Below are 13,631 nucleotides of genomic sequence, written 5' to 3'. Positions count from 1 at the left end.
AAATATGTGCACATGTGTTGTAGCACCTCTTTTGAATGAGTACTGTCTTGAGGCCAAGGCATAAACATCTTCCTGGCCGTATCTTTAACCCACTGAATGTGGTTTTTGAGTATCTTGTCTTTATATCTGGGAAGTGATTTACAGAAATGAACAATGGGCGTGTATGACATAATGCCAATATAAAAACACAGCTTCCCAATAGTCCATAGACATCACTACAACACTGCTTCAACACTTGCTCACCCTTTCTCTCCTTTCACACTCCCACTCCCCCCAATATTTACCCACTGGTTACTTTCTTCCAACCACATGTCCCACGTGCCACAATATCTCCCTCCTGAACAGCACTACAAAAATGCAGTGCACACCCTAAACAGCTTTTCCTTATTAACAAGACCAATCCACCCTTCTACTAACACAACAAAACATCTATATTGCCCTATGGTATAGCACAACAAAATAAAATAGCAACAACAATCATTAACATAAATCAAAAATACAGCTGTCTTCCCATTATATGCATGGGAGTCCTCTCTTTTATATCTCTGCTCCTAAGAGAGGCTTACCACATGCTCTTTCCCAACCCTTGTCAGAAGCTTTTAATCTCTCAATATCTCAAAATATCTCACAAATCAATAATACACAAAAAACCCAAATTCCCAGTTTTGCTGTGCATAGTTTATACTCACATCCAAGCATCCCCTGAGGGTCTTCAGCATCGTGCCTCCTCTATCTACCCGCTCCACCCTCGATGCCCAGCGGGGGGCCTGCAAGACCAGACAGGACTTTGCATCAACGGGGGATCCCGCCGACCTCTCTTCTCAGGTGCGCATTATTCCACTCTTCCCAGGCCACCCTCACCCTCCAAGGGGGATGTGGTGAGACATCCTCGACAGTCCGAAAAACTCCTAGGGAACCATCCTCTGCTACCAAGTGTAAAGGAGGGCCCAAATTGTCAATAACATAAAAAATAATATTCAATAATGGAGTCCTTTATTCAAAACCCAGAAGCTCAGCCGGGATAGCATACAAATAGCTTTCACAATGAGTGTGAGTGGTTTTAAATCAAAAACACATCATCAATGATGTCCTACTACAATATCAATTACAAAACCCATGAGTATTTTGGATTGGTTAGTATCCTCAACAACATATAGAGTATATAGGCATTAGTTCCTTCATTAGCTAAAACGTATCTGATGGTCCCTAATAAGTCCAGCCCATTACAAATGCTGCTTTCATTACATCATTACAACTACACTTGATTTGTTGGCTATGTTCATTATATGTGGTGGGGCAAGAGGGATCTTTATTAGTTGACCATTTACTCACCAACACTTTGATGAGAAGTCAAGATATGGAGGAGACATATGGTTGTGGGAGAGATGTCCACGCATGATCTGCAATAATTCCAATTAAAAGTACTCCCCATCATTCCCAGGTGATGTTCCCTATCTGCTCCTTTGTACTTGGTCTTGTGTATCATCTAGTGTCTGTGTGTATGCTTGGGATTTCAGCAAGTGTCTTATCTGTACTTGGCTCATAATGAATAGCCAGTGTTCTTCATGTCTTGATCACGTGTTAGGCGACCGTGTTGGAGAATTATTTCCTTCCTATTTACTGAGTTTTTAGCTAATTCTAACGTGCATGTTGTACTCATTGTGGCCACTTGCGACACCTGCATCTCTTCTCTATGGAGTACTTTGGCATAATATTCTCATTCATCAGGACATCAATGGTTGTCTGTGCTCCTATTAATTCAATTAACTTGGAAGGCTGCTGCTTTGCATCCTGGGAACTGTTATCTTGTCCTTGCGTTCTGCACACCTACTACACCCTTCCACTCATCTGACCTGGCATGTGCTATGAACTACTGTCTAGGCAGCTTCAAAGCTTCTGAAATGAATGTGTTTTTATGTACTTACCTCATCTGAGGCCTTGCTAACTTTTAGGCCTGCTCTGTGCTAGGAAAATAGCTGTACTCCTGCGCTTCTCACCTTCATAGAAGCAACCTATATTAATGTCTGCTCATGTTAAATTCACCTTGTGAGTCTGCCATACGTTGGTTTCCCTGCCCGTATATGCTGCATCTTTTCTGCCTATAATTGAATCCGCCCAATCAGTGCAGTGCACCCCTCTCTCATTATTCTGGTATCTTCCTCCCTTCTGTGCTATAAACAGCACAATGATTGTGCTTTCTGCTATCTAAAAGTGATCCCTATTAATGTCACGCAACCTAACTAAATCTTTATGGCAGAAGCGTATATATTGATTGTTTAAGCATTGTTTCTTGGAGTCTGTCTTGGGTTGTTTCGTCTTTCACCGCTACACTCATGCGGCGGTAGGGCTACCTCAGCTGGTATCTTCTGTCACCTATTCGATAATGGTGAGGAGTAGGGACTGGAGTTTGTACTTGAATATTTATCTGCGATGGGGTAGTAGGTGAAACCTGCATATTCATCTGCTCTATTACACGTGTTTGGTTCCAGGGGCAGTTCTCAAAATCTACCTCTTGACTCTGTCCTTTAACAACCTACACATGCAACAGTATCTGAGGAGCGGATTTCGGCTATATCCTGGGAACCTGGGCTTACCAAACCATCTAGGAAAGCTAATTTGAAGTCTGCAAACTATGGTGAAATTGTTGCTGTGTGGAACTAAAGGGAGCCACATCAGCATGAGTTACAGCAGGAAGAACAGCTGTCACAATAATTACAAGAGAGAAAACTCTGTCACAGCTGCTATCAACCATCTGCTATTAACCATCATAATTCAAACGCTCGTGTTTGTTACTCTCAGCATTTACTGCAAAGTGGTGGCTGTCCCTCTGACACAGCCACCCCCTCACAAACGCCATTAGAGGACATGCGGCTGAAACCATTCCAAGATGGCCGCCCGTGCCCTCTGAAGCATCCCCTCCTCGGTGCCTCCTCACCACCTGACCAGAGACGCCAGTCGATTGGCTCCTCCACCCTACATTTCCACCCATCAGTCGCCGGGAGGCGCAAGCCGGCCCTTCCTGGTAAGGCCCTGAGGGAAAGGCCAACAACTGTCCAGAGACTGTCCTGAGCTGACCAGAGCCCAGGGCCATACCCCATGCTCGCATCTTATGAGGTTGTGAGTAATCCATATGTGCCTTACTTGCTCAACCTGCACCTTTTTACCTTATCCACTCAATCAGCTCACTTTATTACCTTTCCGGCACCTGCCATGTGTTTCAGTCATTGTATTGGACGTTAAGGTTGCTTAATCATTCGCAACAGTGCGCCACAGTGCGCCACCCACTTATCGGACCTATGTACTCTACATCTTGGTGGACATCTTTACTATGGCTTCTCTTCATAGGCAAATCACACTGATGTGTTCGCTGTTAATACATTTGAATTTGTGCCTCTCTGCATTTTAATCTAGTGCCTTTTTGGCTCCCTTCTGCTAAATTGAATCTAGGTATCTCTGGATTATGTATTTGAATTTGTGCCTCTCTGCATTTTAATCTAGTGCCTTTTTGTCTCCCTTCTGCTAAATCGAACCTAGGTATCTCTGGATTATGTATTTGAATTTGTGCCTCTCTGCATTTTAATCTAGTGTCTTTTTGGCTCCCTTCTGCTAATATCAAATCTAGGCTTTTAGGTATCTCGACACTAATACACTGCCACCGTGGTTACTCTTGCCTTACCTTCTGTGCACGCCACTGCATCTACCGTAGTCACTGTCATTTATGTTCTACATTGTGTACATGCCATTGTGAGTAATTGCGTATGACAGTACCTCTACCTCAACTACCCTGTATATATCTGGTAGGCATCTGTCGTTTAAGACTGCATTAGGCCACTACGCCCTCCACCCTCACTATCCTATTTGCAAGAATACTGCCCACCCTACTCTACCTCACACAGCACACCGGTGGGACTGTACTCAACTACACCACCGCCTCCCCCGTCACCCCAACCTTCACAACACCACAACTATGCCCTCCATCACACACCACACCAACCCCTACCTTAACAACCCAGCCTTATGGCTCCATCATTTTGCTTCCAGACCCTCACCAAACATACCATGCTCCGTCACTGTGAGAAATGCCAGACTTGGCTCGCGACTCACGCACGCCTCCCATCACCTTGTGCATCTTAACAAACAGCCCCTGACCTCCACCTCGTCCACACACATGCAAAACCCATCATCACCACACGCCAACCTCCCTATCACTAGCAACATTAAGGGTGCGCTAATCAATGTCAGATCACTTACGGCACATGCCCTAGAAGTGGCTGACCTTATCCTAACTCTCGACCTAGACTTCATGGCGGTCACCGAAACTTGGCTCCATGCAGCCTCTGGCCCTCTACTCTCCCTTGCCATCCCTCCAGGTTACAATATTATCAGACACAATCGTAACTCTAACCAGTCCAAAGGTGGTGGCATTGCCATTATCCATAAAAATGCTCTAAACTTCCACCTCTCCTCTGTGCATCACTTTTCCTCTATGGAAGCACTGACTGCCAAACTAGCCATCACCCCTAACCACTCCATCACCTTCCATCTACTTTACCGGCCACCTGGGCCGCTATCCACATTTGCTGAGGACCTCTCTAACATCATCACTCATAACACCAAAACCAAATCCCAAGCCTCGATATTAGGAGACTTTAACCTTGGCCTCACTGATCCCAATGACACTGCTGCCACTACCATTGATAATATGCTTATGAATGCAGGATTCATAAAGCTTATCAACCAACCTACTCACGCCAAGGGCAGAACCCTTGACTGGCTAGCCTCTCACAATTGTCCCATCCATATCATCTCTAACCAACAGTATGCTTGGACCGACCACAATTTAATTACGTTTAACATTCAGTTCAAACCTGCCATCCCCTCTCCTATCATTGCACCAGCTACTGCCACTCGCAATAAATGTGACATTACCTGCAACAGACTCCTCCCCCTCCTCCTTCCTGCTCTCAATGTCCAGGCTAGTTCATGCTCCGACCCCACGGCTATGGTCGACACCTTCAACTCGCTATGCAAAAAGACTTAGACATTATCGCCCGATCCAAACTGAGAAAACCCAAACCTCAAGCTCCCTTGAACTCTTGGTTCACTCCCCAGCTCAGAACCCTGCGCAAAGAAAAATAAATTGCGGAATTACATTGGAAAAGCAACCAGTCCCCAGCCAACAAATCTTGTCTCTTCCTGGCCACCCTTAACTACAAGTAAGCCATATTCCAGGCAAAAAAGACACCTACAATAAACGTATCGAGCAAGCCAAATCTAACACCAAAGAATTTTTTAGAATCCTAAAAGAACTTGAAACTCCTGTCACTGCACCAGATACTTGCATCAAATATAGCACTTGGTGCACCAAAATCTAAGAGGCTCTCCTCAGCAAGATTGCCTCTCTCCAAATCAAAATCAACAACAAACAAACGAGCCTACAATCCAACCCACAACCCAACCCTATCCCCACCTTAAACCACTCCATTCCTGGTTCTCTGACTCCTTTTAGCTTCTCTCCACTTTCCATTTCCGAAGTAGAAAAGATCATCGCCAGACTTAAACCATCCAATTGCCAAGGTGACTTCTGCCCGGCGCCCATTATTAAGGAAGCAGCTGACGACCTAGCGTCATTCATCACTACGTTCATCAACTCTTCCTTTAGCTCGGGGATTGTACCCGGCAATCTAAAGGATGCGTGGGTCATCCCCCTATTGAAAAAACCTACCCTGGATGCTAGCATACCCACAAATTACAGGCCAATCACCACAGTCCTGTTTTTTACTAAAAATCCTCGACCGTGCAGCATATCTACAAATCCAAGATTACCTTGAATCTAACAAACTTTTGGGACTTAGGCAATCTGGGTTTCGGCCACGTCACTGCACCAAAACTGCCCTCATAGATTTAAAAACAAAGATTGAAGATCTAAAAGACAAAGGCAAACTTGCTCTCTTACTCCTCTTGGACCTCTCGGCGGCTTTTGATCTCGTCAATCACAAAATTATTTGCCACCACCTTAAATCAACTGCACACTTCTCCGATAAAGCTACAACCTGGATTCGCTCTTTCTTAGACAATAGATCAATGCGCGTGTTCTCCCCACTAGCAGCCTCACCACCTGCACATGTCTCCTTGGGCGTACCACAAGGATCTTGTGTGTCACCCACATTGTATAACGTGTTCACCAAACCCCTTTTCGATATCTTGGACTATCTGGGTGTCACTTACACCAACTACGCCGACGACACCCAGGTACTAATCCCCATCTTAGGCGACTACTCTGCTGACTCCCTCGCTATCAATGTCATCTACCAGGTCATCCAAGCGTGGATGGCACAACACGGACTCTGCCTTAATGATGAAAATACAGAGCTCCTTATCCTTGGTTCACCACAAAAACTCTCCAAACGCGACCCTGCGTTTAAGTCCTTCACCATCGATGGGAATGCTATCCCTACCGCCGAGGACACAAAAACCTTAGGGATTTACATTGACTCGACTCTATCCCTGACCAGACAAACTAACTCAGTCTCATCCACAGCGGCATATACCTGCAAGCTTATTACAGCCTGTCCCCCTTTTCTCTCTGCAACCAACTGTGTTACCCTGGCGAGGACTCTTGTATTATCTAAGATTGATTACTGCAATGCACTGTACCTAGGCACCAATCGTTGCAACCTAAACAAGCTGCAAACTGTCCAAAACAATGCAATTAGAGCTGCCCTCAACATTCCCAGGCGCTAACACTTATCGGACACTAGATGCAACATTCACTGGCTCTCCATCCCACACCGAATCTCCCTGAAAACCCTGGCTCTTACCCACAAATGCCTTCATAACCAAGCTCCTTCTTACCTGGCCAACCGATTTGCCCTCCATAACTCCATTAGACCCCGCAGAATGGCTCATTCAAACTGCCTTGTCGTTCCACGTTTCAATCTCCAAAGATCAGGTGGAGCCAGCTTCCCTATTATGGCAGCTAAATTATGGAACACGCTTCCCAACGAGCTTAGAGCAGAACCCTCCTTCTTGAGATTCAAACACCTCACTAAAACTTGGCTTGCCGCCCAAGACATCTAGCTCCGGGTTCTTTGTTCAATTTGTACATAGCCGTACCCTTGTATATACAATCTGCTTGTCCTATCATTGCTATTTTTATACCTGTATATTTTGTATTATTTCCTGTAAACTCTTGTAATTACTGCTCTGTCTGTTTTTCTTATGCTGTAACCAAGTGATGCGCCCGGTTGCCCCTGGGCCTGGTGCGCTATACAAATAAATAAAATACAAATAGGGTGGGCGGAGAAGTTCCATAAGTGACACTCCAGCGTCATGCTATTTCAACCCGGGAAAATACAGGCTCTGAGCTGAATGATTCATCTGACATGCATTCTATAAGAGAGGGCATTATAGCCGAATTCAGCCTCTATGCCAATCGAAAGGATTTTCGGCAATGTCTTGAGACTGTCAACCATGGAGAGTCCCAGGTTCCCCAGAGAATGGCAGTCAAACATTGTCAAACTACCATATCCACTTTACGAACAGCCAAAGGTAACAATGTGGCAAGAGGTGAGATTGGAGAGAAAAGGCAGGGTGAGAATACTCCTCTACATCTGTCTATCCCACTAGTAACATCGTCAAATTTGGCAGACCAACTACGGGGAAATGTAAAGCCCCATACAAGTTCAACCAGAATTGTTCAAGAAACTCTAGTCTCAGGGATCTTTGCTTAAAAAAATCTCAAATGCCAGCAATCGTAAATAGCAAAATAAGCAAACTAGTTCAGGATAAGAGGAACATTATCATCACCAGTGTGGAGAATCTGGTGAGAAACGAACCGCGAGAAGCTTTAAGCTTTGAGAAATAAAGTTTAGCCTGTTTACACCAGAAACTAGGAAATGGGCTTAAAAGATTGCACAACTTGAAAATCTGTTCTAGGTAACATATTGAGGAATTGTGTTTCTCTTGTAGTAGAGACTGTATTGTCATAGGATGCGGTAAAAGCAATCTTCCCCATTTCCTGAACATTTGTAACAACTTGGCTGATACACAATTCAAATAGAAAATTGTGGTTGACAATTCATAGTATATATAGCAAACTTAGCTGACACTAGGGTTGTTACATTAACATGTAACATCACCCTTTTAGCCAATACATCTATTTCTTTGGAAGTTATCCAATTCCTCTATTGCAAATATAGTCGTGCTATCGTGTATCTTATGCACCGCATAATTTTTCCCTTAGCATTCTTAGGTTCATTAGTGGGACAGCATTGGCCTTTATTGTTCAAAAGCGGGTAAATATTGGTAAATATTGGAGAGTTATATTGACTATTCCACCTATTCACATCCTGAACGTGTCTGTGTCCCTCGTTTCCCTTCCTCGTATGTTATATGGTTTTAATCTTTGATGGTTTGTAACCCTGATGCACCAAAGGCCAGCCGGCTGTAGCGTGTTTAATAAAAACTCTGACTACAGAAAACTGAGCTACCACCAAACACCTAATGAGGCCCATAGTATCTCCTCTACAGAGGGATTATCTTCTATTTCTCCTGAAGAATTATTAGTGATCGTATTGTTCTTAATATTTTGTGATATTTCTGTGTGGTTCTAAAAATTTCAAATATCTGCTATAATGTGCGATTGAATTTCCCTTACTTCAGATCTGTCCAGCTGACACAGATTTCAAATTAAATACACCATCCAAGGGTTCTATCAAAGTGAGACTTGTATTGTTTGCTTTTGATGCACTCTTTCTCTTGTTTATGTTCTGCATATTTTTTGCACTTTCCTTGGATTTTTGCAACCTTTTTTCTTATTTTTAATGAGGCACAATCCTCACTTTTACCTTCCCTATTAGAAGAAATGGGTGCCATCCAAGGCAGAGGTGATAACAAACGACCGTCCCAGGATTAACTAGCTTCTTCATCTTTATCTAAATGTACATCATTCAAAATAATCATGGTTCATCTACTGCCAATGCTGATCATTCCTGGAATTAGAGATATGAGCTCCGTGGGTACATTTTTGACAATTCGACTGCTTCGTTCTACACCACCTTATGAATGCTACCCTTACTGGTACCACTCAGAAGTCTATTGCAATGATCAATCCCGGGCATGATCGTAGCTCTAGCCAAAGTGATATGAGAACTTGTTACTGCAAGCCAGGAGATTAGCTCAGGGGCAACGCGGGTCTAAACCACAAGCACATCTTAATATGTATCAATCACAAACTAAGGTAAATGTTTTAGGTGGTGAACCCTGAAGATAGTGTTGTTCCATTGGAAAAGTAGACAAACCATTGACAATCCGGACTGCTTCGTTGTGCACCACCTGAAGCTTATGAATGATATCACTCTGAAGTGCATTGCAATAATCAATCCCGGGCATGATCGTAGCTCTAGCCAAAGTGATATGAGAACTTGTTACTGCAAGCCAGGAGATTAGCTCAGGGGAAACACGCACATCTTAATATGTATCAATCACAAAATAAGGTAAATGTTTTAGGTGGCGAACCCTAAAGATAGTGTTGTTTCATTAGAAGCAGTAGACAAACCATTGACAATCAGGACTGCTTAGTTGTGCACCACCTGAAGCTTATGAATGATATCACTCTGAAATGCATTGCAATAATCAATCCCGGGCATGATTGCCGCAAATCTTAATATCAATCACAATGACGTAATTGTTTTAGGTGGTGAACCATCAAGATCGTGTTGTTCCATTGGAGGCATAGAACGTGTGTTTGAGATGTCAAAGAAGGGGCTACTGGATAATAGTTATAAACGCAAAATAAGAAGGATTTTACGAGACACACCCAATTGACTAATGCATAAAAACTATTAATTAAATTGCAAAATGTCATTGCGACAATTGCATTATAATGCATTGTAGGGTTTTTCAGAATATCTTACATGTATCGTGTTTGGAATTAAAGATGTTATTTTGTTAACCCGAATGATAATAGTAATAATAATAATAATACAAATATTAATAATATAACTTAATGTGCTTGTCATATTGTACGTCGATCACACACTCTCATGTTACAGTTATAGTGTTTGGATTACAAGATATTATTGTGTTGTTTTGTGAACCCCGACTTATAATAACATTAAAAATAATAATGATAATAATAATAATAATGATGATAATGATAATAATAATATAATAAATCTAGATGTGCTTGTCATATTGTACTTTGATCAAACACTCTCTCTGTGTGCTCTTTTTACAAGGATCATTCCTATGTGCCTCTCTATCCCTCTACTTCTCGCTCTCTGACTCTCACTCTTTGTGTCTCTCTGTGTAACCTCAATGTGGGCACGGGTTGTGCTGTCAGCTGCATGTTTGCCATTGGCGGAAGAGGCGTGACCAGGCAGCAGATAGTTTGAAAGAGGTGGGGTCTGTTTTTGTTATCATTAAACGTTGAATGGGAGAAGCATTGACACAGACATCCCCTGAGTATTTGGAGACATAGATTGTCATCGTGTGTGTCCTGCAGGAATGTTGCCAATCGCACTGAGAGTGCTTATACCAAACATTGGGAGGTGGTGGGGGGTACACAGATAGGCTCTGCGGGTGGTGCTGGGGGCCAACAAAACTTGTAAGGGACCAGAGGACCAGGATGCATGGAACACAATTGCAGCTGCCATGTTCTATTTTTTGGTAATTTTTCCACGTAATTGTTATCAGAAAAGGTGTATACTGAAACTGAACAACATTAAAACACATACTTAAATAATTCCTGTTTTCTTCTTAAAACGCAATAAAAACATTATCACATAAACTGTAGTTCCTGAGGTGTATCCAACGTTAATATGTGAAAATATAATAGAAAATAACATAATAGAATAAATAGAAAAAAACAATGGAACTCCCTCCCACCTCTCCTCAGAACTGAAGGTTCCTTCTGGACCTTCCGCAAAGCTCTCAAAACCTGGTTGTTCAACTAATCTGTCATGCAATCTAACCTGTAACCCGCTAGATCATGTTAAGGTTGTACGATGATGCATACTCTGTAACCACATGACTTTCGCCCTCGGGCTACATGTAATTGATTTAATAGCGCCCTGATGCCTGGGGCTTGTGCGTGCTTTACAAGTGAAATAAATAAATGAAATCAATAGTCTAAAACATACACTATTCTTTGGAGTTTAGTATAATAATCCAAGTGAATTCTAAATTGTTATTACTCTTTTCAGATAATGTGTTCACATATTGTTTGCAAAGCTGCATATTTGACAAACAAATACTTCCTGGATGAAATGGCACTGCCTGCTTCGAAAAATAAACAGATTTGCTTCCTATAATCTATATGTTCCAAGCCACTACAGTCACTTTAATTTTTAACTGGACAAGTTTAAACACTAAGTAAATGCGACCATTTGTACAGGTATTGGTACTTGGTCGAAGGCTCTGCCATGCAGCAAATGCCCTGAAGGTGGAAAAATTAAAAAATGAGATCTGAAATGTTTCCAGCGCCCAGAAAAGGGCAATGACCGGGTCTGGCAAGGTTGTAATGACCCGGTAACTGATGTTTTCTAAGCGCTGGAAAAAAATGAATTCCGGCGGCTAATGCCAGCCTCATAATGAGGCCCTATGAGTGGTGCTGAGGTTCCGACGACCTTTTAACGAACCAGAGGACCATGATACAGGGTCTACAATTACCCTTGTTATTTTCTTCGTGTTTTGTGCAAACTGTGAAAAATGTGGCATTTAGCACACAACTAATTAATCAACAGTGGTCCACATGCAAAAGTAATCTTTGCCTTGGTGCTTACAGAAGAAACATAATTTCGTTTTAATCTGACCATACCCGTCCAAGAGCAGGGTTATTTTGATAGAATACATTGGGCCTCAGTATAAGGTTGCCAGTCCGGGAACTACGGTACCGGCTAACTACGAGTCCTGCTTGCGGGTGCTATTGCGGCCACCGGGACTGGCCTGGCGGCGGCACCGGCACCCGGGAGCAGAGCATTTCGGATGTACAGGCACCATTGCTAACAGTGCCTGTGCATCCTGCTCCCGAAGAATTTTTTCCGTTGCCCTGGAATGGGCGAATACCGGGTCGGGCAAGGCCGTAATGACCCGGTAATTGCCCATTTCTGGCCGCCAGAAAAAAATGAATAACGGCAGCAACCGTGCCTGTTTTACAGGCACGGCTACCACCAAGGTTGTAATGACCCCCATTGTGTGTGTATTCATGGCAAAATAAGTATTTTAAAAGGAAATTATTTAAATGGAGAAAAATAGTAAAGTGACTTAAAAGAAATGTGCAATGTTAATTTCTAATGATCACTTCCAGGATATTCTGTAGCCATAATAATGGTGTGGTTACACTTGTCTTACTGAGCAACATGCAAATTTTGGGGGAACCAAATACATTATTATCTCATAGAATGTTATCATTTCAAGTTAAAAAGTCTGATATACTCCTATTATTTTCTTTCGAAAATTCCCCTATAAAAAAAAGTAAAAAGGCATAAATAGCACCAATAAGGCTTTCAGGTAGATTTGCATGAAATCAAAAATGCATTTTTGGAACCTAAGAAGGACCACAGATCTTGTATATTTGACAACATTGCATGTGATGAAAGGTTTGCATTCCTAAATCACTATGGAGCTCCTTTTACTATGGCCGATGTGGAAAATGAAGGTGCAAAAGCCAGGTGTAATAACTCTAGACCTTCATTTTCCACTCTGCCCCATCGTCATGTTGACACAAGGTGGAGGAGGGGCACAGAGCGCTGTTAACATTTCTGCCCTTCTTTTTCCACCATCTTTCATGAGGACTTTGTTTTATGCCCGCATGAGATTTTCATGCAGGCGTAAAACTAATCCATCTCAAACTAGCGCCTGCTAGTGAGCAGGTGAATTCCATAGGAATCTATTAGTAAACACCACCTGCAAAGCATAATTTGCAGGCAGCGTTTACAGTACAGGCATTTAGCAGCAAAGGCGATCTTGTCTTGTTTAACTCTTTGCATTTGCCCTTCACCTTGAAAAAGTTGAAAATTGCATGCAGAGGATGCAACAGCACCAAAATACAATTTGCCTTTTTTTTTAAAAATGATTCTACAAAACAATAATGCACACTAGGATTGGTGCTCAGTTCATTTTTCACAGCACCCACCCTAATATTAGAGCGTGTGTAACCATCAGCCATATATACTCACTGGGGCAACCTCGGGATTCCAGTATTAAAATGCAAAGGCTGCAGCATCTGTCGCTCCACTGGGGCAGAGGGCCACCCATCCGGCCTGCTTCTAGTCCTTGCAGAGATAACGCACCCTCTACTACGTGAGGGAAGACTTACTGGGTTTCAGAAGAGGAGGGACTGTTTCTCAGAATAGGGATACTCGTGCGCACGCCCGGTGCCCAATGCACAGACATCCTTAAGAATTATATATAGTGTAAGGTACTAGGACAGAAGTGATAGGATTTGAATTGGGATGAAATTGCCACATGACTGCTATCTAGTGTTTAGATTCTAACCACATTTAATTTTGGGGAAAACAACTTTGCAGAAAACCAGCCTATCTTGCTGTTTTGGATGCAAACGGATTGTCCTCTCACTTCCTCATGTCACCAGCCACCCCAGCAAGAAAAGTGCTTTCTACTAAGAT

The 13,631-nt window shown here is 42.8% G+C and overlaps 1 protein-coding gene across 2 annotated transcripts in view; it reads right to left on the bottom strand.

The window, feature by feature from the left end:
- LOC138471705 (uncharacterized) overlaps positions 1-13,427 on the bottom strand; it is a 370,985-nt gene extending 357,558 nt beyond the window's left edge. For both annotated transcript variants that reach the window (XM_069609469.1, XM_069609472.1), the window contains exon 1: positions 13,182-13,427. The gene's annotated coding sequence lies outside the window, so the exon portion shown is untranslated. The remainder of the gene's footprint in view (positions 1-13,181) is intronic.
- Between the last annotated feature and the right edge of the window lie 204 nt (positions 13,428-13,631).

This window comes from Ambystoma mexicanum, chromosome 8, assembly GCF_040938575.1.
Source record: "Ambystoma mexicanum isolate Mex_15411 chromosome 8, UKY_AmexF1_1, whole genome shotgun sequence".
Classification (NCBI taxonomy): domain Eukaryota; kingdom Metazoa; phylum Chordata; class Amphibia; order Caudata; family Ambystomatidae; genus Ambystoma; species Ambystoma mexicanum.
Note: the sequence above shows the minus strand (reverse complement) of the source record. Positions and strands in the feature narration are given on the sequence as shown.